Source organism: Lutra lutra, chromosome 4 (assembly GCF_902655055.1).
Source record: "Lutra lutra chromosome 4, mLutLut1.2, whole genome shotgun sequence".
NCBI lineage: Eukaryota > Metazoa > Chordata > Mammalia > Carnivora > Mustelidae > Lutra > Lutra lutra.
In genome coordinates, this window is record NC_062281.1 from 166,265,798 (window position 1) to 166,288,231 (window position 22,434).

The 22,434-nt window shown below is 46.6% G+C and overlaps 2 protein-coding genes across 5 annotated transcripts in view; one reads left to right on the plus strand and one right to left on the minus strand.

Annotated features, from left to right (window-relative positions):
* The window catches only part of NFYC (nuclear transcription factor Y subunit gamma), a 69,345-nt gene extending 68,651 nt beyond the window's left edge, over nucleotides 1-694 (minus strand). Inside the window, exon 1 of the mRNA XM_047725182.1 lies at nucleotides 534-694. The gene's annotated coding sequence lies outside the window, so the exon portion shown is untranslated. The remainder of the gene's footprint in view (nucleotides 1-533) is intronic.
* A 101-nt stretch (nucleotides 695-795) lies between these two features.
* Nucleotides 796-22,434, plus strand: part of RIMS3 (regulating synaptic membrane exocytosis 3) — a 59,711-nt gene continuing 38,072 nt past the window's right edge. The window contains exons 1-3 of one of the 4 annotated variants that reach the window (XM_047725197.1): nucleotides 796-926; nucleotides 5,017-5,064; nucleotides 10,831-10,963. The gene's annotated coding sequence lies outside the window, so the exon portion shown is untranslated. Of the gene's footprint in view, nucleotides 927-5,016; nucleotides 5,065-10,830; nucleotides 10,964-13,219; nucleotides 13,289-20,745; nucleotides 20,886-22,434 lie in introns of those variants that run through there. The other 3 variants (XM_047725202.1, XM_047725198.1, XM_047725200.1) reach the window with 3 other exon arrangements.

The window sequence follows — 22,434 nt, forward strand, 5'->3', positions numbered from 1 at the left end:
ATTGGGAGTGCCACCCACTCCGGGCCGTGCGCAGACTATCCTCGAAGTACCTGCCAGACCATAGACCTGTCTTCCTCCTTAAGGTCTCTAAGCTCGCCCCCAGCCTCCACCCTATGCCTGCACCGAAGGGGGTCACCACCTGCTGCCCAAGCCCGAGACGCCCGCATCCCTGCAGCGTCGGATTCCTTCATCACCCCCAAGGCCGGAGCCAGCGCGACCAATAAGGTGCCAGGTCCGCGGCCTCCCCGCCACCGACCAATCACGAGCGAGCCCCCCCGCAGTCGCCTTCCGCCAATGGGAGAAAGCCCGCGGGCCGGGCCGACGAGGCGCACGGACCCAAGGAGCGCGACGGCGGCGACAGCGGCGGGCCCGGTGAGAACACAACATGGCGGCGGGCAGGCCGGACCGAACTACAGCAGCGGCCGCGAGAGGGAAGTGAGGTCTCCGCCGAAGGCGGGAAGCGCTGCCCCTCCCCCCGCCGCTGCCGCTCGCCTCTCACCCTCCCTCCCACAGACGCTCCCGCACACTCACACGCCTCTGCTCAGGAGTCCAGGGAAGAGCAGGAGCCGCCCCCACGCTCCTGCGGAGTCGGGCAGTGCAGAGGCCTGGGCACGGCGGAGGGGAGGGGGAAGCGTGCGTCACGGAGAACGGAGCGCGCGCAAAGCGGGGGCACAAACAAGATGGCGGCCACGCCGTTTGCACCGTCTCCCCCCTTCCCCTCCCCCTCCCTTGGCGCCTTGACTCCCTGTATGTTGTAATGCGCAGAAGCTGAGTTGTTTGAAGTCTCGCGAGAATTAGGAAGGGCGACGACCTGGGGAGGTGGAATGAGATCAGAGAGCCTTCTGACCCCACCCCTTTCTAGGGGATCCGGAGGCGTTGCCTGGTGACCTCCACCGGGCGTTCTACGCTTGTGGGCCTTTGATGTGGTGCGCACATTTGAATGTTAAATACGTCTTTTGGGTTTTGGCTTTTGGTTTTGTTTTTTTTTTTAAATTTGGGACGAAAGAGAGCAGTCGGACGAAGGACAACATGGGGATGCCAGATTATGGGCGCCGCTAAAGAAAATAGCTACCAGTACCATAAAAGGGGATTTAACACCAAAACTGTAAAATGATATACTCCAGAGTAAAGAACAGCACCTCCTATGAATTAATAGCGTGTAACCTTACGTCGACATAGACATTGCTTTTCTCCTTTGAATGCAGTTTAAAACTTCCATCAAGACAATTGAAAACCCCATGAGTATTACCTTATCTCTTTAATCTCTACAGCCAGTAGTATTTCTGTTTTGCAGATAAAGCTGATGCTCAAAAGGATTAAATAACTTGGTCAAGCTCCCGTAAGTGTCAAAACTCAGTATGAGTAGTTCCAAAACCTGTGGATGAATTATCTACTTTGAGTCAATAGGTTAGGTGTAAGCACTGAGAGAAATGAAACTGCTCTTGTTGCTGGTTACCTTTAATTTTTTAAATGACCTTGGAGACTTTTTGAGACTTGGGTTGCAGGAGTCTTCAACAATATAATAAACACTATTATTATTTCTTTCCTTTGAGTGTATGACTGTGATGATAAAGGTGTTAAGAATACTGGAATAGCCCTCGACATGAATTCAGGAAAACTGTTTCCAAATCCAACCTGAATAAATCTCACTTGAGGCACTCAATAAATATTTGATGAATGAATGAACAAAACCTGACTAGCTATAAGACACCTGACTTCGCTGAGTCTCGATTTCTTCATCTGTAAAATGATCTAATTCCTACCTCCTGGGAGTGTTGGGGAGATTGAATGAAATAGTGTAAAGGAGAGTGCTTTGGAAATTGCAGAAGTGTCAAGGAAGTTAGTGTTAATGATGACATTTTCAAACATGAGAAATGGCATAAAAAAGTCAAAACAGACTCAAAATAAATAGTGTGTTAAGATTGTAGAAAGATGAGCTAGCTAATGGGAAAAGCTAAGTGAGTCTCTAAAATACTGAGTTAATTATTGCATATATTTTGTTACAAAAGATGTAAAAATGTGTAGGAATCAGCATGAATTAGTATTATTAGATTTTACTGTTATAATTGTCAACGGCACATAGGGGCTGCAGTCAGTTTCTCTCTAAGAGCCTGGAAATCAGGTTGCCCTCAGAATTAAACTAATAAGAATTTACGAAGATAAAATCAGCCAAAGGTGATCACAAGCATATTTAACAAGTAGTGGCCAAGCATTTATCTAGCACATTTGAAGTCCATAAAGTTGTGGGGATACCTTTCTGTGCTAGGTATTAACCCTTTAGTTGCTAATGTGTGAAGAGTAGGTCCTAAGGGCTCCCGGGGGAGGGGAGTTGTCAGGAGGCTTGGGATAGCAGGTGTTTATCAGTTAGTATGAAACTATTTTCAGTATTTTAATAGTTAATATTATAATGTGCCAGCCATACTAGTATACACAGACTGGATATTAGTCCTTATAGCCTATTATCAATATTCTCTGCCCCTGCCTTTCTAAAACCCTGCCTGTCTAGTCTGTCCCTAGATTATAATTCTCACTCTAGTGTCATGAAGCTTGGCATTGTTTTAGTCAATGAAATGTGAGTAGAAATGGCATGAGCCACTTCTGAGCAGAAATGTATGGGCTGTCCATATTTTTCATCTGCCATGAGAGCAGCATGTCCCAAATAGAAACGCTTCTCCAGTGTTGGTCCCAGAATGAAGATATGCAGAGCCACAGCTGATACTCATAACATGTAATATAAGGTGAATCAGAAATAAACATTTTTTATTGTAAGCCACTGAAATTGGTTGGTTGTTACTGCACTATAACCTAGCTAGCCTAAGCTAATACAACCTTAAAATTAGCTCTCCATGGGGGTAAGCCTAGAGTTTATCTACAAACATGATCAAAAAACAAACCAAACTCTGATCCAGGCATACAAGAGAAATCTCAAGAAAGCAGAGTGATCGTAATTTAATAAATGGATGCCTGATCAGTCTTATCAACCAGTCATTCTGTGTCTTATTCGGAGAGAGATTGTGAACCAAAGAGTTTAATCAGCCATGACAGCCCAAACAGGGCAGTCACAGAGACAAGCATTAACATTGCCTTTCTAAGTGCTGCTCCAGTCAAATTGACCTGAGCATTAGTATTTCCTTGTCCATGTCATCGCTACAGTGGGTGAGAATATCTCAGGCTGCCTCAGCTAAGAAATGCTTCTTAAGAGCAACGTGCTTACCTGGGGTGATTCTATACTCACCCAGCAAATGACTTACCTATGGGGACAGAATTTAGTGATCTGCCACCTAGAGATTCCCAGTTCTTTTGATAACTACATTTTTCATTGTAAATCAACCTATTGGATTCCGGCTTATATAACCATCAGTTTCTGTGAACTTAATGGATACAAGACTGCCCCCTGGGAGATGGTTCCACTCTGCTTACTATTACAATCAGGCTTCTGAACTTGCAAGGCTATAAACACCAGTTCTGGGATGTTGGTAAATTCCTTAATGTTATAACACTCTAGTAGAGGGCCAACTAGACTACCCTCAGCCACATCTCTCTATCTCATTTTGTACCTTCTTTGATCTAAAAGAAAAACAGTAAGTGTTAAAGACAGACATAATTCACAAGCTGTGGGAGTTCAAGAAGGAGAGCAATTACTTCCACTTAGTATGGAATAATGGGAGGAGAAAGATTGTTAAGGATGTGACCTTTGGGTCTTGAAAAAAAATGAGTAGAACTAGGGAAGGAGCATGCTTTGTGTAGGTAGCCAGTGGAGCAGATATAGGAAGCAGGAGATCAATTGAGGAAATACAGAGTAACAGGAAAAGGAAGAAGAATCACCTGGAAAGTTACATATGGTGAGATTAAGGCTCTTGGGTTTTATTTTATGCTAAGGAGAGTCAGTATGGAAGTTTTTTTGGGTTTTGTTTGTTTTACCATTTTAGCCATTTTTAAATACGTGGTTTGTTAGCATTAAGTACATTCACATTGTTGTGTAAATATAAGCACGCTCCATCTCCAGAATTGTTTCATCTGCCTCTGCTGAAACTCTCTACTCATTAAACAATAATTCTCTGTCCTCCCCTCCCCCAGCTCCTGGTAACAACTGTTCTGTTTTCTGTCTCTTTGAAATTTGACTATTCTAGGTATCTCATATAAGTGGAATCATTTAATATTTGTCCTTTTGTATCTGGCTCATTTCACTTAGCATAATATAGTTAAGGTTCATCCACGTTCATACCAAAATTTCATTTATGTTTATGGCTGAATATTAGTATTTCATTTTGTGTATATAACACATTTTGTTTATCCATTTATCCATCAATGGACACTTGGGTTTTTTCCACCCTTTGAGTACTGCGAATAATGCTGGCTATGAATATTAGTGTACAAATATCTGAGTCCCTGCTTTTAGTTCTTTGGGGTATATACCCAGAAGTGAAATTGCTGGATCATATGGGAATTCTATGTTTAATTTTTTGAGGAATCGCCATATTGTTTCCCACCATGGCTACACCATTTTATATTCCCAGTGATAGAAGTTTTTACGAAGGGATTGACATAGTGAAAACTGTGGTTAGAGACAATATGACAGAGATGATAAGATGGAATGGGACTGCAAAAGGACCACTGGAGACTAACACAGTAATTCAGGCAAGGTACAATGAGCTCCTGAACACATCAGCAATGAGAGTGGAGGAAAGACGTACCAATGCAGAGGTGATATTGCCAAGGTAGGATTGGAAGGACTTGACTATTGGTTGGCTATTTCGAGGGCAGGGAGAGAAAGGATCAAGAGGTATTTAACATGACTTTCGGTTTTCACAGTAGGGAGGATGGTAGTCTCCGGATGAAGACTTCAGAACTTTTCCAGAGCACGGAGAAGTCATGAGTTCAGGTTGGAACATGTAGAGTTTTAATTACAAATGAAAAATTGTAAGCTGTGAGGTGGACATTGTTGTTGTCTTGCCTGCTCAACACCTTTGTCCCTTCAACTGGTAGTGGCACTCTACTTTTTTCTTCTTCTTTTAGATTGTAGAACCATCCTTCTTCATCTGCATGTAGTGCTGGGCTGAGAAGGTATGTGGCCATGAGAATGAACTTTTCAGATCTCCAACTGGGAGAAGCGTAATTCATCAGCACAGGTGCTGAGCTCTGAGGTCCATCACCCCTTCCTTACCCAGGCCTCCCCTCTGGTCTGGCCACTGACAGCCCTGCAGGAATTTTAGGACAGGCTTTTTGCCAGGATAAATGATACTCTTCTGATGGGCCACTTTGGCTCAAGGACCCTCAATGGCCTTGCTAAACTTTCCTTAGAACTATACTGCAGTCTAAGACCCTTCCACCTAGAACTCCTTCCTTCTTTCTCCTTCCCTTAGGGTCAGATCTGCATCATTGTCTGATGGTCCTCAGTGTCTTAGCTCCTGGCCCATTTTCTCTCACAGGTGTTTCTCATAATAAGTTCCTTGCATTTAATCCTGTCTTGGTATCTGATTTTCTGAGGATCTGAACTGGCATGAGGGGAAGGAGGATGGGATATTTCCTTCCACAGCATACCTTCCATAGCCCATCAGCTGTAGCGGTAGGCATATGACCCAGTCTGACTGATCATAACGATCCCCACATCATGGCCCAATGCCTCATCACAATCTCTCGGTGTCATTTCACTCTTAGACCATTAGTTATTTGGTCCACCTCACCCACAGGTATGGCTGGCCAACTCTGAGTGAGGCCTTACAGTTCTGCCTGAGGCCAACTAATCGCAAATGTGGATTCTAAGGCTTCTGCAACTTCCAGACCTTGATGACACACATCACAGAACATGAGCTCTGGCTTCCTGAGCCGCTGCTGAAGGGGCCAATGAAGCAACCTAGAAGTACGGGAGATTTAACCACCCATAGGGCAAAGTAATCAATGGGAGACAGGAGACAGGAAGCAGCAGGATAGAACAATCCAGTCTCTTTTCCTTCCTCTGATGGACTGTTTTAAGATAAAATTTCTCTGTACAACATATCTAGAGACATTCCACATGGCCAAGTGGGTGGACCTGGCAAGAGACTAGTGTGTCTCTTCACAGCTCATCGTGAAGAAGTAGCAAACATTTCCTTGCATGCATTGCTTTCCATCTTTTCCTGCTTCCCTTATCCCTTCATTCTCACTGCCCTAGAAATGTGCATCCCACAAAAACCTTTAGCACTTAATCCCTTCTTCAGACTTCGTTTTCTAGGAACCCTTGCTAAGACGGGTCACAGTTTCTGTACAGATGAGCACATGACCCAACCTCAGCTAAGCAAAGCCCTTGGGAAGATGTGAAATATAGATCCAGGAAAGGTAGGACTTTTCTTGTGGAGGTCTTGAGCCATATGGATCTGGGGGTGGCCATCGTTTCTGCTTCATGAAGAGAGCCTGCCCGCGCATGAAGGCATCACAGAGGAAGACAGAGCTCAGAGAGAGAAAAGAACCCTAACATCCTTTGAGCTCCTAGATCCAACTGTCCCCAATATGTGTAACTGTTTTGTCATTTCTTGATCTCTCTGAAGACCAGTTTTCCCAATCCAGATCAAAACATGGTCACCAGTGGATCCCAAGTCACCTCCATTCAAGAGATCAGCCAGGCAACTAGACTTTTAGGTTCCACTTTGAATTTCTTGGAGAAGAACTACTGCTTGGGCTAGCTTTGGCCAGATGTCCACCCCTGAAGCAATCAACATTGGGGAGAGCAGTGCAGGGTCACATATAAACATGGTGTATTCATGTGACCCTGTGAATAATGGTGTGATTGCAAGGTGTAGGATAGAATAATACTTCCCAGAAAAGTGGGAGGAGAGAGTTGGGCTGATGAAAGAAAGGCTGCCCACTCCCTGAGAATGAATGAGACAGAGGGTAAAGAGAAGAAGTCAGAGGACAGAATGCAATCCAACCCAATGCTATCCTACACTTTTTCTAAACACTATTCCAGAGAACTTTCTGCAATGATGGAAATTTTTTATTTTTTTTTATTTTTTAAAAGATTTTATTTATTTATTTGACAGATAGAGATCACAGGTAGGCAGAGAGGCAGGCACAGAGAGAGAGGAGGAAGCAGGCTCCCCGCCGAGCAAAGAGCCCGATGCGGGGCTCGATCCCAGGACCCCGAGATCATGACCTGAGCTGAAGGCAGAGGCTTTAACCCACTGAGCCACCCAGGCTCCCCTGATGGAAATTTTTTAAAAATTTTATTTATTTTAGAGCACATGTGAGTGGGGGGAGGGGCAGAGGGAGAGAGAGAATCTCAAGCAGACTCCCTGCTGAGTGCAGAGCCAAATGTGGGGCTCAATCTCACAACCCCAAGATCATGACCTGAGCTGAAATCACGAGTTGGACCCTTAACTGACTGAGCCACCCAGGCAACCTGGAAATGTTTTATATTTATGCTGTTCAGTATAATAGGCACCAGTCACATGTAGCTGTTCAACACTTGAAGATGGGTAGTGCAACTAAGAAACTGAATTTTTATTTCACTTTATTTTAATTTCAATTTAAGCAACTGTATACATTTAATGACTACATATTGAACAGCACAGACTACTGGTCTGCTTGGGAAGGCAGTATGGAATGTTGGCTAAAGCATGTGCTTTGGAGTCAGCCTACTCTGGGTTCAAAACCCAACTCTACTTTTTGGTGGTATAAATTGAATAGGTTACTTAACCCCTCTGAGCTGGAGAGGAGAAAGATACAAAGAACAGTAAATGATATGTGTACCAGAAAAAGAGAAAGGGACAAAAGATCTGCAAAGGCACAAAGAGTCAGTTGAATTTGGCAATCAGGAGACAGAGTGGTTTAAGACAGAGAAGTGTTTAAAGTGTGATGGGATGAAACCACACCAGCAATGTACCTGTCTTTTGCACATCTGTTATTTTTCTTTCCTCTGGAGGGGGATCCCAGACCAGGAGAGAGAAGGAAAACAAACCTTTTCTCTTAATACTGGTGGTTTATGGGGAGCTGAGAACTGAAAGGCATGTCCTGAAAGTAGGGCTCCAAAGTCAAGCCAGAAAAACAGAATCAAACACTATCAGTCATTAGGTCTGGAGCCAAAGATGGTGTTGCCTACACCAAGGAAGCCACAGGGAATGAACATCTCATATACATCCCCTCATTACATAACACTTACTGTGTGATTAAATTGTGAGTCCTTCAAGGTTCAGGGCCTTGTTCTTCTTGGTATCTCCATTACCTAGTAAGTTCCTGGCACCATAGTTAGTGCTTAACTAACATCTATCAAATGAATGGATGCAAGTAAGTCAGTTCACTCCCCTCCCTGATGCATAGTGGACACTCTATAAATATTAATTACATGATTAGAGAAAACTACACTAAGAAGGTGCTAGGGAATCCTTCTCGGCTTGGAAACTACTGGTAAGGTCCTTAGAATATTGCCTGGCACAGAGGAATTTCTCAACAAGTGTCCCTGTAGTAATTATTAGTGGGTGGGGAAAGGTAAGGCTTTGTATAAGGATGGAGAAGGCCTTACTAAGAGCTAAAATGTATTGATCTCATTTAATCCTTAAGCCATCTTGATAAGGTAGGTTTTATTAGACTAATTTTACAGATGAGAAACTTAGAGATGTAATTTATCCAAAATTAGCCAGCTCAGAAATGGCAGAGCTGGTAGTGAACCTGAGCTTATGTGACTCCAGACTCCAGGCTCTACCACGAGGGAGCCAGGGAGCAGGAGTCTCAAAAAAGGAGATTAAGGAAGGCAGTTCTTGGTCAAAATTCACTTCTGATTTCTCTCTGTTCACATAAGTTGCAATGCATTTTTCTCCCTTCCACATCCACTACTTGCCTTCTTGACAGGGTCCTCATCCCTTCTACTGAGTTTACCTCTTAGCCACCCTTCTAATTCCTATCCCATTCAACCATATCTACTCTGGGTTGACTTAAAGTAGTGGCCGTTGAAATGAGGTCAAAGGGAGCTTTTTTATTTATTGATTTGGTTTTGATTTTAAGAAGAGAGTCTCGAGGGCACCTGGGTGGCTCAGTCAGTTGGGTGTCTGCCTTGGGCTCAGGTCATGATCCCAGGGTTCTGGGATGGAGTCCCTCATCAGAATCCCTGCTCTGCAGGGGAACCTGCCTTTGCCTCTGCCTCTCTCTGTCTCTCAGGAATAAATAATTTAAAAAAAAATCATTTTAAAAAAGAAGAAAGACTCGAGCAATTTTATAAACTAAACTTTCCAGTAGACAGGCAAAAATCAGCAATGTGTAAGAGAATATCTACAGAGTTAAGTTCTTGGTATCCTTTCGTTAGGTTGGGGAGAGTCTGGCCTCTGAGACCTGGGGCACTGTGACTTTCCTTCATAGCAAAGGAAGGCAGGGAATATGCATACAAAAGCAGGAAAGTTAGCAAAAGTTAGGGTTGTTTTTTTTTAATCAAGAGCTAAGTTTTACAATAATTGATGATGACATAGTATAGGGCAATGTTTTTCAAATTGGAGGTCATAACCCATTATTAGGTCATGAAATCATTTAAAAGTTTATGACCAGCTTTATTTAAAAATAGAATAGAGGGCGTCTGGGTGGCTCAGTAGGTTAAGGCCTCTGCCTTTGGCTCGGGTCTTGATCTCGGGTTCCTGGGATCGAGTGCCGCGTCGGACTCTCTATTCGGCGGGGAGCCTGTTTCCCTCTCTCTCTCTGCCTGCCTCTCTGCCTGCTTGTGATCTCTCTGTCAAATAAATAAATAGGATCTTTAAAAAAGTAAAAATAAAAATAGAAATAGAATAGAGGGGCACTGGATGACTCAATTGGTCAAGCATCTGCCTTCGGCTCAGGTCATGATCTCAGGGTCTGTTTCTCCGTCCCTCTGCCCCTCCACCTGCTTGTGGCCTCTCTTCTGCTCCTCTCTCTCAAATAAGTAAATAAAATCATTATTTTTTTTGTTTTGTTTTTGAGTAAAGCAATACAAGTTTACTAAGTGAAGGCATAGAAAAAGCTCCCAAGAGTGAGAGGGGTCTCAACAGTGTTGCCCAATAAAATCTTTTAAAAAGTAGAATAGAATAGAATTGAACATCTGAATTAATTACACTTTTGCAGGGTAAATACTATGGAAACTGTTGTGAAACTTTATTTCAGTTATTTGTACAGCCACATGTGTACTAGTCACACTGTACAACTGATTTCTTATTGAGGGCACAATAAAAAATGTTTAAAAGCCACTGGTCCAAGAAGTGGCCATGGGAAAAGTGGCTGATTCCTAGAACTTTCTTTCTCTTCCAGATTTTTCCATGATACTCATAAATTGGTCTTGCTTTGTGACTGATAATAGGCCCCATAAAGGGCATGAGACAGATCAACTATGCCACAGCTTCCTAAGTAGTGAACACAGCATGTGGGTTACATATGTGCCCCCAAATTAATCTGCTAGTCATCAGGGCTACTCTTTCTGCTGCTCTCATATTGCCCCAAGATGACTGCCAACATCTCCCAACGCCTGCCTGCTTCCTCATTCGTGGTTAGCAAGGAAGAGATAGTCTGTGTATCAGCCTTCTCAGCAAAAATCCTGAGATTCCCTGATATGAGGAAGTTGAGAGGCAACGTGGGGGGTTTGAGGGGTAGGAAAGGAATAAACGAAACAAGATGGGATCAGGAGGGAGACAAACCATAAGAGACTCTTAATCTCACAAAACAAACTGAGGGTTGCTGGGAGAGGGGGTTATGGAGAGGGTGGTTGGGTTATGGACATTGGGGAAGGTATGTGCTATGGTGAGTGCTGTGAAGTGTGTAAACCTGGTGATTCACAGACCTGTACCCCTGGGGCTAATAAGACATTATAAGTCAATAAAAAATAAAAAATTTAAAAAAAATCCCGAGAGTCCCTCTGATTGGACTGGCTAATTCATATGACCATCCTGAACCAATCATTCTCGCCATTGACTGGCTCAGCCCCACTCTATTCCCATGGAGTCGACTTCCTAGAAACACATGGTTCCTGGAAAGTAATGAGGTAATCAACTAATGTCCAATACTATGAACCCTAACGTGCCAAAATAAGCTGTATATTTCAGTACCATTTATGCTGGTCATTGGCCTGTTGCTCTAGCCTTTCCAGGCTCTGTTTTGTACTGGAGAGTGCTGGGCCCTGAAAACTACATTTCCCAGACTCCCTCTGCCAGCTGGCTTCCTGTCAGATTTGGTGAATGGGAAGTACAGGTGAGAAATTGCAAGCTGGAGATGGCATAGTAACAAGACAGGCAAAATCATTTTCTCTCTGCATCCACTGGAGACTTTGGCAGCAGCTGGTGGTGACGGGCCCAGAGATGCTCAGCATTTCCAGCAGCGGTGGGTCACTGCCACAGGCTCCTGCAGGGGTTGGTGGTACTGAAGGGACAGCAGTGGGTACCTGCAGGCTCCAGAGACCTCTGGCAGTTCTGTTAGCAGCATCATTTCAAAAACTAAGCTCCTGGGGGGGCCTGGGTGGCTCAGTGAGTTAAGTGTCTGCCTCCGGCTCAGGTCATGATCTCAGGGTCCTGAGATCAAGCCCTGCGTCGGGTTCCCTGCTTAGTGGAGAGTCTGCTTCTTCTTCTCCCTCTGCTTCTCCTCCTTGCTTGGTTCATTCTCTCTCTTCTCCCAAATAAAATAATAAATCTTTAAAGAAAAAACAAAAACAAACCTAAGCGCCCATACTGTCAGCAGCAAGTACACACTCGTCCATTTGATCTTCCAAGCCTAAGAGTGGTAAAAGCTTCCTGCAGGTATTAATCTCAAGTCTGCCTCACCTTACCCTTCTGCTCCTTCAAGCCAACAGGTTTCTAACCAGTTCTCTGGAATAAATTCCCTCTGTTTCAAATTCCAAGCACATTTTCTGGTTTCTTGTCTTCACCTCAGCTGACATATTGTTGTTCAGGCCATTGGATAGGCCAGCTTCCTTGGCTAATTTCCCAGTTGGGCTGTTTGGATTTGCTGGGCTGGGTGATTGCCACAAGAAAATCACACTATGCTCTCCAGGGGGCACTGGAGAAGGAGTAAGGGCAGATTCTTTAGAAAGCCCAGGTGAAGATTTCTACTCCCATTTCTTCCTCTCCTACCCCTAAATATTAGAACTTACTACTGTGTCCCAGGACAACTTGAGTCCATGTTGTGATTAGAAGGAATGGGCTCATCTTTATCAGGTAGGAGTGCAGCAATGAATGTTTTGGCAAGTGGCCCAAAACAGGGGGCCCAAAACAGAGTAAGGACAGGGTTTCCTTGCTGCAGAGTAGAGTTTGGGAAGGGGGGATGGGCCGGAGTAATTATCTCTGCTTCCTCTTTCCCAGAGGTGCTGGCAGAAGGGTGGACCTATGGTTCTCAACCTTTCCTGTCTTACCCTCCATGAAGAGCTCTGTAATCAAACCAAGAAAACTGACTCTCACTAGCATTCACTTTTGCCAATACATAAGGCACTGCTACTCAATGCTTACATCTAACCTTCTGTGGATTCCTGGTGCTGCCCAAGCCACAGTGGGGTAGCCAAGTCTCTGTAGAGACAGGAGGGGTAAGATCTGTGAATGATTCCTGGAGGACCCAAAAGGGTAGCAGTGCCAAGACCACCACTTCTCTCAGGGGTCCCTTCTTATGGCCAGCAGGGTTTTGCAAGGCAGTGTTAGGTAGGCAAGTCCTGCTTAAGCATGATTTGCGATCGCGAACTTTCTAGATCTAACTCAGCCATCTACCTGCTCTGTGATGTTGGGCAAGTCAGTTAATCAAGCTTGGTCTCAATATTTTCATCTATTATAAGTTCTTTTAAAATAAATAGTTTTAAGGGGGTAGATGGAATGGGAGATAAATATTATCCTCTACACTCCCCTTCTTGCTCATCCTCCCTGGGTTTCCGTGAGTATCACATAAGACAAGCATAAAAATGCTCTGAAAAATACAAAGCACCCTACAAAGGCAAGGAAGCATTATTATCAACATAGCTGTTAGCTTAAAAAGATGGGGGCAGGGCCAAGGCTGAGAGCCAAACAGCTGGAAGGCAGGAAATCTTAACACCAAAGAAGGAAACTTTCTTTGTTCAAAATCTTCCTGGAGTGGCACTTTCTTTGGAGCAGACCTGGCACTGGACTCCTCGGAAATGCTGAAGTGGGTCCAAGAAAGTGTTAAGAGGGTAGGTAGGGCATTTAGCGGCCAAAGACACTGGAGAAACACCAGCCCTGGTTTCTCAGTTCCTTTATGATCCAACAAAGGATGCGATGGACTTGGAGGGGAGAGCAGTGTGGAGGCAGACTATGTCAGCTAGACTCAGGTTCAAAGTCAGATGTGTGTTGGATCCTTCCATAGGCTCATTAACCAGGTACCAAGCTATTTTGGGAGCCCGGATGTAATGGCATTCTGTAATACTGAACTCAGCTACCAGCAACCTAAAACCCATTCTCTCTACATGGTGTTCAAAGCAAACGTTGTTCTGGAGAAGATCATAGAGATGGTCTGTTCAAACTGAGGTGCAGAGAGGGGCAGAGACTGACCAAGACAACAAGTAGAATCAGGCTCATGGGGCTATAAGGTAGAGAAATCAACCCAAACTAGCTCAGATATAAAGGATTTTCTTGTAAGGACTGGAACTGAAATGCCAGCAGGAACAAGGCAGCTCCAGGACTCACTGCTCTATTCATTCTCTCGCTCCTGACACCCTCCCCCAACTCTGCACAGGGCTGCTCCTTTCACTTTTACCCACTAACTGGTTTCTGCTGCTTCTTGGTCTCTGCTCCCTCCTATCTTGGCTTGTACGTACCTCTACTGGCCAAGGCTTCCTTGTCTCTGACCTCCCTACTCTAACTCCCTCTGCTGACTGTTTCTTGCTGTTCCTTGGTTCAAGAGAGCCTCTCTAATCGGCCTGTCTCAGACTGTTGTGGTAGGCCATTAGTTAAAGGTATATAAAACAGTAACCCTTGGCTCTGGTTCTGGCCCCATTTGTTCAAGTCTAGAAGCTGAAGGGGCCAAGTGGTCTAAAGTAGGAGCTCAATAGGGTTTGTGGTCTGGGCAACTCTTCTTCCAAGTGAATATAAGTTGGGTAGGCACTGTGCCATTACTGAGACCATGTGACTAGAGCCCAAGGCTCCAGATTTCCTGCCCAGAACTTTTTCCATAAAACTTGTCATTTCTTTCCTTTATTTATGCAGCAGACATATCTTAGTGCCCATTCGTAAAGCTCTCCCTCTTCCTCCTCCTCCTCCTCCCTATTCGAGGAACTTATGGTATAGTGAAGATAAAGGCACGAAAATAATTAGAATACATGAGTGCTTTAGAAGTATAAACAAACTAATAATACCTACCACTTACCGAATACCCGGTACCAATCACTGCTGATCACTTCACATACATTTTCTCATTTAAATTTTACAACTCCCCTGTGAAGTCGGCACCACATTTTACACAAATGGAAACTGTCTCAGAGAGCAGTTCACAGAAGATAAATAGCACAGCAGGGCTCTGATGCCGAAGTCTGGTCTGCACTATGCAGCCTTTACCATGCTGTTAGAGTGCAGAGGACCACCCTGACCATGGGAGGAGGCAGGGATGGGTGGTGAGAACAGTCGACTTCCAGGAGGAGCTGAGCCTTGGAGCAAGAGTGAGCTTTCACCAGGCCAATGCGGGTGAGGGAAGGTCTTTGTAAACAGAGCCATGTGTATAGACATCAAGATGTGAGCACCAGAAGGGCTGGAGTGGGGGGGTGTGAGCAGGGAGCAGGGCCGGGAGCATGTTGCAGATCCCTGAGACTGAGTGCCTCCCTAAATGTGTGCCCTGGGTATGTCTCTTGCCCTGCCTTCATCCAAGCCCTGGCAAAGCATATGGAGTTGAGGCCACATGGAGCATTGAGGAGAAGACAAATTCAAGACAGTCTATGAAATGCAACTACCAGTATCTGGGCCTTTGTACCTGAAATAGACTCTCAGGGCACATGGATAGAATCCTGAGCAAAAAAATTCAAGGATGAAAAATCTTTAAAAAATAACTACATAAACAATTTTCTCCAGGGGGCCTGGATGGCTCAGTCAGTTGAGCGTTTGACTCTTGATTTTTGCTCAGGTCATGATCTCAGGGTTATGAGATCAAGCCCTGCGGCAGGTTGTGCACTGGGCATGGAGCCTACTTGGGATTTTTCTCTCTCCCTCTCTCTATCCCTCTGCCGCTCCCCCTCCATTGAAAACAAACAAACAAACAAAAAACCCTAAAAAACCCAATCTTCTCCAGCCCAGATTCCCCATACAGTTTTCTTCTTCTGCCTGACTTTCAGGTCTTGTCTTGGATGTCAGTTCCCTCAGAAGCATTCTTGGTCCTCCCCCAAGCTTGCTTTTAGGCTCTTAGGTTACTTTTTTGTAATTGCCCTTTGCTTTGTGAGTCTCTGCCCCAGACTGAATTCCCTGACGGCAAGGCCTGGGTCTTATTCACCTTTCCATCTGTGGTAGAGCTTTTGGCTCTTAGTAGCTGCTCAGTAAAAGGCAGACTAAAGAGTAACAGCCTCCAAGGAGCCTCTGCCAAATCTTTCAGGCCACATGGATGTTTTTTCCCCTGACTCGTTGGGCATATCAACCTCAACAATTGGTATGTTACACATGTAGGAGAAACTTTAAAAATCATCTAGCTATCTCCTTCCTCCTACCATTTTACAGATGGGATGATTGAGGCCCAATTATCAGGTATTTGCCAGCAATCTCCATTTTATGTCTTCGGCCACAATTTTCCCCTGAACTCCAGACCCAAGCAGCTCTTCTGCATCCCCATATCTAGGACTCTGCACAGTGCCTGTGCCTGAACAGGTCCACAGCTGGCCTGAGCACCGCTGCCGGGCCCGGTCCTCCTCCAGGCTTCCCCAACCTGGTGAAGAACATCAATGCTGGGGCCAAGATGTTGGGAGCTCCCCTGACCTCCGCCACCTCCCACAGCCTCCCACCACCAAACAAACACCAAGGCAGGTCATTTCACCCACCAAAATCACAAAATGTCTCCAAATGCTCTCCTGCCTGCTTGGTTTAAATAACCCACAGTTCTCAATGAGCACCTGCAAAGGGAACCCATTAATTAATTAATTAATTCGTTAATGAATTAAGTCATTAATTCCCTGGATCTGCTCGTTCCTTGTTCCAAACCACGCTCCTCACTGCAGCAAGAATGATGTTTAAAAAATGTTTCTTTGGGGGCACCTGGGTGGCTCAGTGGGTTAAAGCCTCTGCCTTCGGCTCGGGTCATGATCCTAGGGTCCTGGGATCGAGCCCCGCAATGGGCTCTCTGCTCAGCAGGGAGCCTGCTTCCTCCTCTCTCTCTCTCTCTACCTGCCTCTCTGCCTACTTGTGATCTCTGTCAAATAAATAAATAAAATCTTTAAAAAAAAAATGTTTCTTTGTGGGGCACGTGGGTGGCTCAGTCAGTTGAGCATCCGACTCTCGACCTCAGCTCAGGTCTTGATCTCAGGGTCTTAACCTCAGAGCTGTGAGTTCAGGCCCCGCCTTGGGCTCTACATTAGGTGTGGAGCTTGCTTAAAAAAAAAAAAAAAAAAAAAAGCTTCTTTATGATTTAACAACTTTACAGAAACACCTTCAATGGCTCTCTACTTTGTTTTTTTTTTTAATTTTATTTATTTATTTGACAGAGAGAGAGAGATCACAAGTAGGCAGAGAGGCAGGCAGAGAGAGGGGGGAAGCAGGCTCCCCGCTGAGCGGAGAGCCCAATGTGGGGCTCGATCCCAGGACCCTGAGATCATGACCTGAGACGAAGGCAGAGGCTTAACCGACTGAGCCACCCAAGCGCCCCTGGCTCTCTACTTTAAAGAAAATTAAACAATAATTATTGTTATTAAAGCTAAGACTTATGGAAAATTTATTATGTCCCAAGACCCATTCTAAGGACTTCATATACATTAACTCATTTAATCCTCACAACTATAAATATCCCCATGATACATATGAGAAAACTGAGACTCAGAAGCACCTTTGGGGCTTTTTTGCATAAGCTTTTACCCTATCCTTGCTCTGAGCTGGTTGATGGCTATTCAAACTTCAGATGAGGTGACTTGAGGAACATTCTAGCAGACCCTCCTATGGCACATTTTCCAGTTTATAATTATGTATTATTTTGGTGTGGTGGTCATTTGATTGATGTTTGCCATCCCAGTAGACTCTATTTATTTATTTATTTAGAGAGGGAGTGGGGGGAGGGGCAGGGGGAGAGAGAGAGATTGGGAATCTTTTTTTTTTTTTAAGATTTTATTCATTTATTTGACAGACAGAGATCACAAGCAAGCAGAGAGGCAGACAGATAGATAGAGAGGTGGAAGTAGGCTCCCTGCAGAGCAGAGAGCCCGATGTGGGGCTCTATCCCAGGACACCAGGATCACGACCTGAGCCGAAGGCAGAGGCTTTAACCCACTGAGCCACCCAGATGCCCCGAGAGATTGGGAATCTTAAGCATGCTCCCACCCAGTGCTGAGCCCAACGTGGGGCTCAATCTCACAACCCTGATATGACCCGAGCTGAAAATCAAGGGTCAGATGCTTAACTGACTGAGCCACCCAGGCACCCCCCCAATAGACTTCAAATTCTGTTTTGTTCATTGTTGTGTCCTCAGTATTTTTACACATAACAAACACTTGCTCAATATTTGTTAAATGGATCAGTGAGAAGGGTTTTCAGTGGGAGAGCAGGTGTAGGAAGATTCGTTTTAGAAGGATTTCCTGGAGTGAAAGTTTGGAGATGTCCAGCCCTCTAAACCAAGTCACTGTCCCCAGCTGGATTCAGGAGTGAGAGGAAGGCAGTATGGACGAGGGCGGTGGCCATGGGGATGTGATACCAGTAAATGAACCTGGGGAATATTTAAGAGGTAGATTGGGCAGGCCCTGATAATTAACTAGATGGAGGTGAGGACAAGGGAGGAGTCAAAGGTGATTCTGAGGTCTCTGGCTTCAGCAACTGATAGGCTGAACACAGGTGAGGACCATCTGGGAGGAAAGAAGCAGATTGGTTTGGCAGAGTAGGTGGCTGCTAGACCAAGTCAGCTGAACCATGGAAAAGTTCTCAAAATCTTTGTGCCCAAACTCCTCTGTGCCCAAACTCTACCTTGACCCTGGGTTAGTTGTCCAGCATCACCTCTAACAAACCCCAGACTCAGGACAGGCAGACCACTGCTCCTCCCCCACGCTCCGTTCTTCCTTTCCCAGACTTGTAAGTGTTACCCCACGCCTTCACCCTTCCCTTAAACTCCACAAGACTCATTTCAAAGACTTCTCCTTCTGCACCCCTCCTCTCTCCCTACACTCCTTCTTGTGGTTAACAGGTCCTTGGCTGTTCCCAGGATTCACTGTGTCAGAAATGTTTCTCTCCTGTCTGCCCCAATGACTGTTTTTCTCAATTCTGAATCCCCAGCATCTGGGACAAAGCCTGGATGAAAGTTAACTTCAAAAAACTTTGTTTTATTGAATTCTTCCTAGACCTTGGCTTTCTTATATCAAGAGTGGGGGGCCAGGAGTCAGACTTTGAATCCTGATCCTGCCACTTAGAACTTGGCCAAGTTACTTCTCTCTAACCCTGTTTCCTCTAATGCCAAATGGAGCTGATAATGAAGTAGACCTATCCAGAAGAGTGACCTTGAGCAGTAAATGAAATGTTGTATGTTTAAATGTTTAGACAATGCCTGGAACATTGTTAGCTCCTTCAAAAATTTAGCTGCTATTTATTTTAAGAAAAAAATTCACATGAGGCGCCTGGCTGGCTCAGTCCGTGGAGCGGGCGACTCTTGATCTCGGGGTTGTAGTTTCCAGCCCCACGCTGGGTGCAGAGATTACTTAAAAATAAAATCTTAAAAAAAAAAAAAAAAAAAATCCCGTCTTAAGATCGGAGAGCTGCAGGACCTGGAACCGAGGATTACAGTTCCCGGGATGGCCATACGAGGGAAGTGGTGAGCAGCCTCAGGGCGGACTCTGCCTCTGCTGTGCTGAGGCACCTGCTGGGGACCCAGATGGCTGGGCTGGGATTTCCGGGGCTTCCCGGCCCCTGAACAGGTGGGCGCTGGCCGGGGCGCTGTGGGAGGAGCCTCCACGGTATGCTCTGCCCTCTCACAGCCACTGCCAGTCCCTCCTGCTCGCCCCTTTCACCGCTTGAGAGGCCGGTGAGCTAGAAGGGGCAGGAGAAGAGGACAGCTGGGATTCATCGTTTCCAGCTTGTCATATGTCTTTCAAACTTGAGTACGATCATTTCTTCTCTATATAAGTTTTTGCAGTCAAATTTATCGATGTTTTTCCTTTGGCTTCTTGGTTTCATCATGCCTAGGTAAGCCTTTCCATCTCCAGGACCATTAAAACATTCCCTCATGCTTTCTTCTGGTACGTAAAGTATATAAATATGCTTGTCACCTGGAATTTATTTTGGGGGTAAAGACACAGTTTTCTCTCATTTCCTCAGATGTCTTGCCAGTTATTTCAACCATTTACCTGAAGTGCCATCTTCATCATACACCGAATTCCTTTGTGTGGTTGGATCCAGCTCTCTTCTCCAATTTGTTCCACTGATTCGTGTGGTTCTGCTTCAATACCATGCTGCTTTAAATACATTGGCTTTATGTTTTCATATCAGGTAAGGCAGAATCTCTTTCCATTCCTTTTTCTCTAGATTTTTTTTTTATTCCTGCACGTTTATTCATCTATATACACTTAAGAATCAACCGTCCATCCAATCCTTTGTCCCTGGAGTCCCTGAAATTATATGCAAAGTGTACATTTGCACATTTGTCCGGAAGGAAGGCTCAAGTTTTCACCAAATCTGCAAAGGGACCATGATTCTAAAGGGAGCCTCTGGTGTCCATGTCTCTGTGATAGGGTGCATGGGAAGAGCACAAGGGAATCTTGATTCCTCCCTCCTCTCCCACATCCTCACAGGCTCTGCTCTCCTCATCCTTCACCTCCATCCTTCCAGCGATTTCCCTGCCCCCTATCTTGTCCTTCTAATTGAATCCCCCTTGCAGCTCCAGAGCAATCATCCTATGACACAGGCCTAGTTCTAGCCCTGATGTAGATTAGATGATAACAAACGTTTAATTAACAGTTGAATAAAATGGAGTCCTGGCTTCCCCTCTGGCCAGCTGTGGGACCCAGCTTCAGGGTCTCCACATTCTAGGGTCTGATAAAGTCTTTTTCTTCAAAGCAGGAACTTGGGCAAGTGTTTTCTTCTCTCTCAGCATCAATTTTCCCACCTGTAAATTGAATTTGAGTTTGTAAGTCATTTCCCCTATCTCCCACCATTTGATTTTCTTGGATCTGGTCCAGCATGGAGTACCTGGTGCCAGTGATGTCCTGCGAGGTGCCCCTAAGAGGAGGAAGGATGAAAAAGTACAGATAAAAATGGTAGCGGAGGGGGAAGCAGCCATGAGGCAAGAGTGTCCTAGGGATGTGGAGAGGCTTGAGGCGTTCTCTAGACCCCAACCCTTCGGGGTCTTGTTAGCCTGGGTCCCCTACAACCAGGCAAACCCAGACTCTCCCCATTCTCCTAGGTCCGCCCACCACCAGAGGCCCTACCCCCAGTGGCCCCGCCCCTCCAGTGGCCCCACCCGCCTGGCCGAGGCCCCGCCCCCACCAGGCCCCGCCTCCCTCTTCGCCTCCCGCCTGCTGGGGCTTGGGCTTTGCACCCGGCGGCGGCTGAGAACCGTGGCGGCTGCGGAGCCGGCAGCGCAGCCGGGCGGAGCGGAGCTGCCCGGCCCGGTGGCGGGCGATGCCCCCGTGAGCCTCTTTCGCCGCCCCTCCCCGCCCCGCGCCCCTACCCCCTCGGAGTCCGCCGCCCGCCTAGGACCGGGCCGCGCCCACCGCCGGGTCCGCGGGGCGGGGTCCCGGGGCAGCACCTGCCCCGCCTTGTGGAGCCGTCTTGCCCAGCGGAGACCCCTCCCTGTCTGGACCCTGGCCCCACCTCCGGGTAAGTCAGTAGGCCTCGCTCGCCTGGGAGTGGACGTGGGGAGGGGGCTGCGGAGGTCTGGGGGACCACCGGGGGGGAGGGGGTTCCGGCGGTGAGGCGCCACGTAGGGATGTGAGCGTGCAGGGTTGGGGGGGTGGGGGCTCAGAGGATGAGCAGAGCGTATGTGATGGCTCAGGGTTGGGGGCTAAGGTATGAGAGGGGAACGTGGGGTGTTTGCGGAAGCCTGGAAAATGGGGTAGGGGACCCCAGAGTCTTGAGTTCTTTGCTGATTCTCAGAGCACCTGGGGCCCTGGTCTTCAACAGCATTGCCTCGCATGGCATTTTTGGAAAGTGCTTAAAATCTCTCCTGGAAAGGGAGCTGGAAGGCAGCCTGCTTTCTCCCTCCTGCCTGTGCCCTGGTTGAGAAGCAGGCACTCTTTCCTCCCAATGAAACACCATTGTGATGCCCAGAGGACACCCCCCTGCCAAGCCCATGAAATAAAAGGGGAGCCATGAAATAAAAGTACTCACTCTAGTCCTAGGGTAGGCAGAGGGGGCTTTCAGGAAGCTGGGAAAGGCAACTGGTCAATCCATGGTGGGGAGTCCAGGGTTCATGGAGGCTTGGCAGGACTCTTACTGGGGAACCTGGACACCCTTTCATTCAGGGGGAGTGTAGCTTTACTGGCTGACCTCCATGCTGCCTGCGCCCATACCCACATCACCTTCTCTGGACAACAAAGCCCAGAGAAGTGGGTTTCTTCCCAGTATCCTGGGCCTGTAAACCCAGGGAAAGCCCATAGCTCCTGTGGTCTTAAATGGAGTAGGCAATGCCATATCCAAGGCCAGAGAACAAGGGGTGCTGGCTGGCACTGCCTCTTTGGGTCTGGGGAGCCTGGGTGAATGTCGGTGTCCACCCCTAGCCCCAAGGGTCTTGTCTGGGTGTGGAGAGGAAGACTGATGCCCCTTTGGTCCTGTCCTCTGCCTATGATGCCTTTTTAAGTCTAGGGTTCTTGGGTTTGGGGCCTGAAGTGGCAGGGAGAGGGCCCTTCTGGGCTAGACCTGGTTATCAAGGGGTTAACTAGCCAGCCCCTGCCCCCCCCCCACAGTTGCTGCCAGCCACCAATTAGTCTGTAATCAGGCAGCTGCCAACTGTCCCTAGGGGCATGCGGGCAGCCTAATGGGACATTCTCTGGTTGGGGGTGTGGGGGCTGGAATTGGGGAAGGGGACCATGAAATCTGTGCTTAAACCAAGCACTGTGCCCTTCTGAACCTGTTTAGGGCCCACAGAACCCCCTCCTGCCCTCAGCACTGGGGCTGCCAGGCTTAGGGACCTCCAGCCCTGGGGTTCAACACCTACTCAACGCTCTGCAGGGAATGAAGCCCAGAGTCAGGCAAACTTGACTTCAAACCCAGGCTCTGCCACTTTCTGGGTGTGTTCTATTGAGGGAATCACTTCCCCTCTAGGAGCCTCCTTCAGTAAAATAGACCCACCTTCCAGTTCTGCGGGGAGGAGTGATTGAAATGGTGGATCTGAGCTGCTTTGCACAGCACCTGGCACTGCTGAACTCAC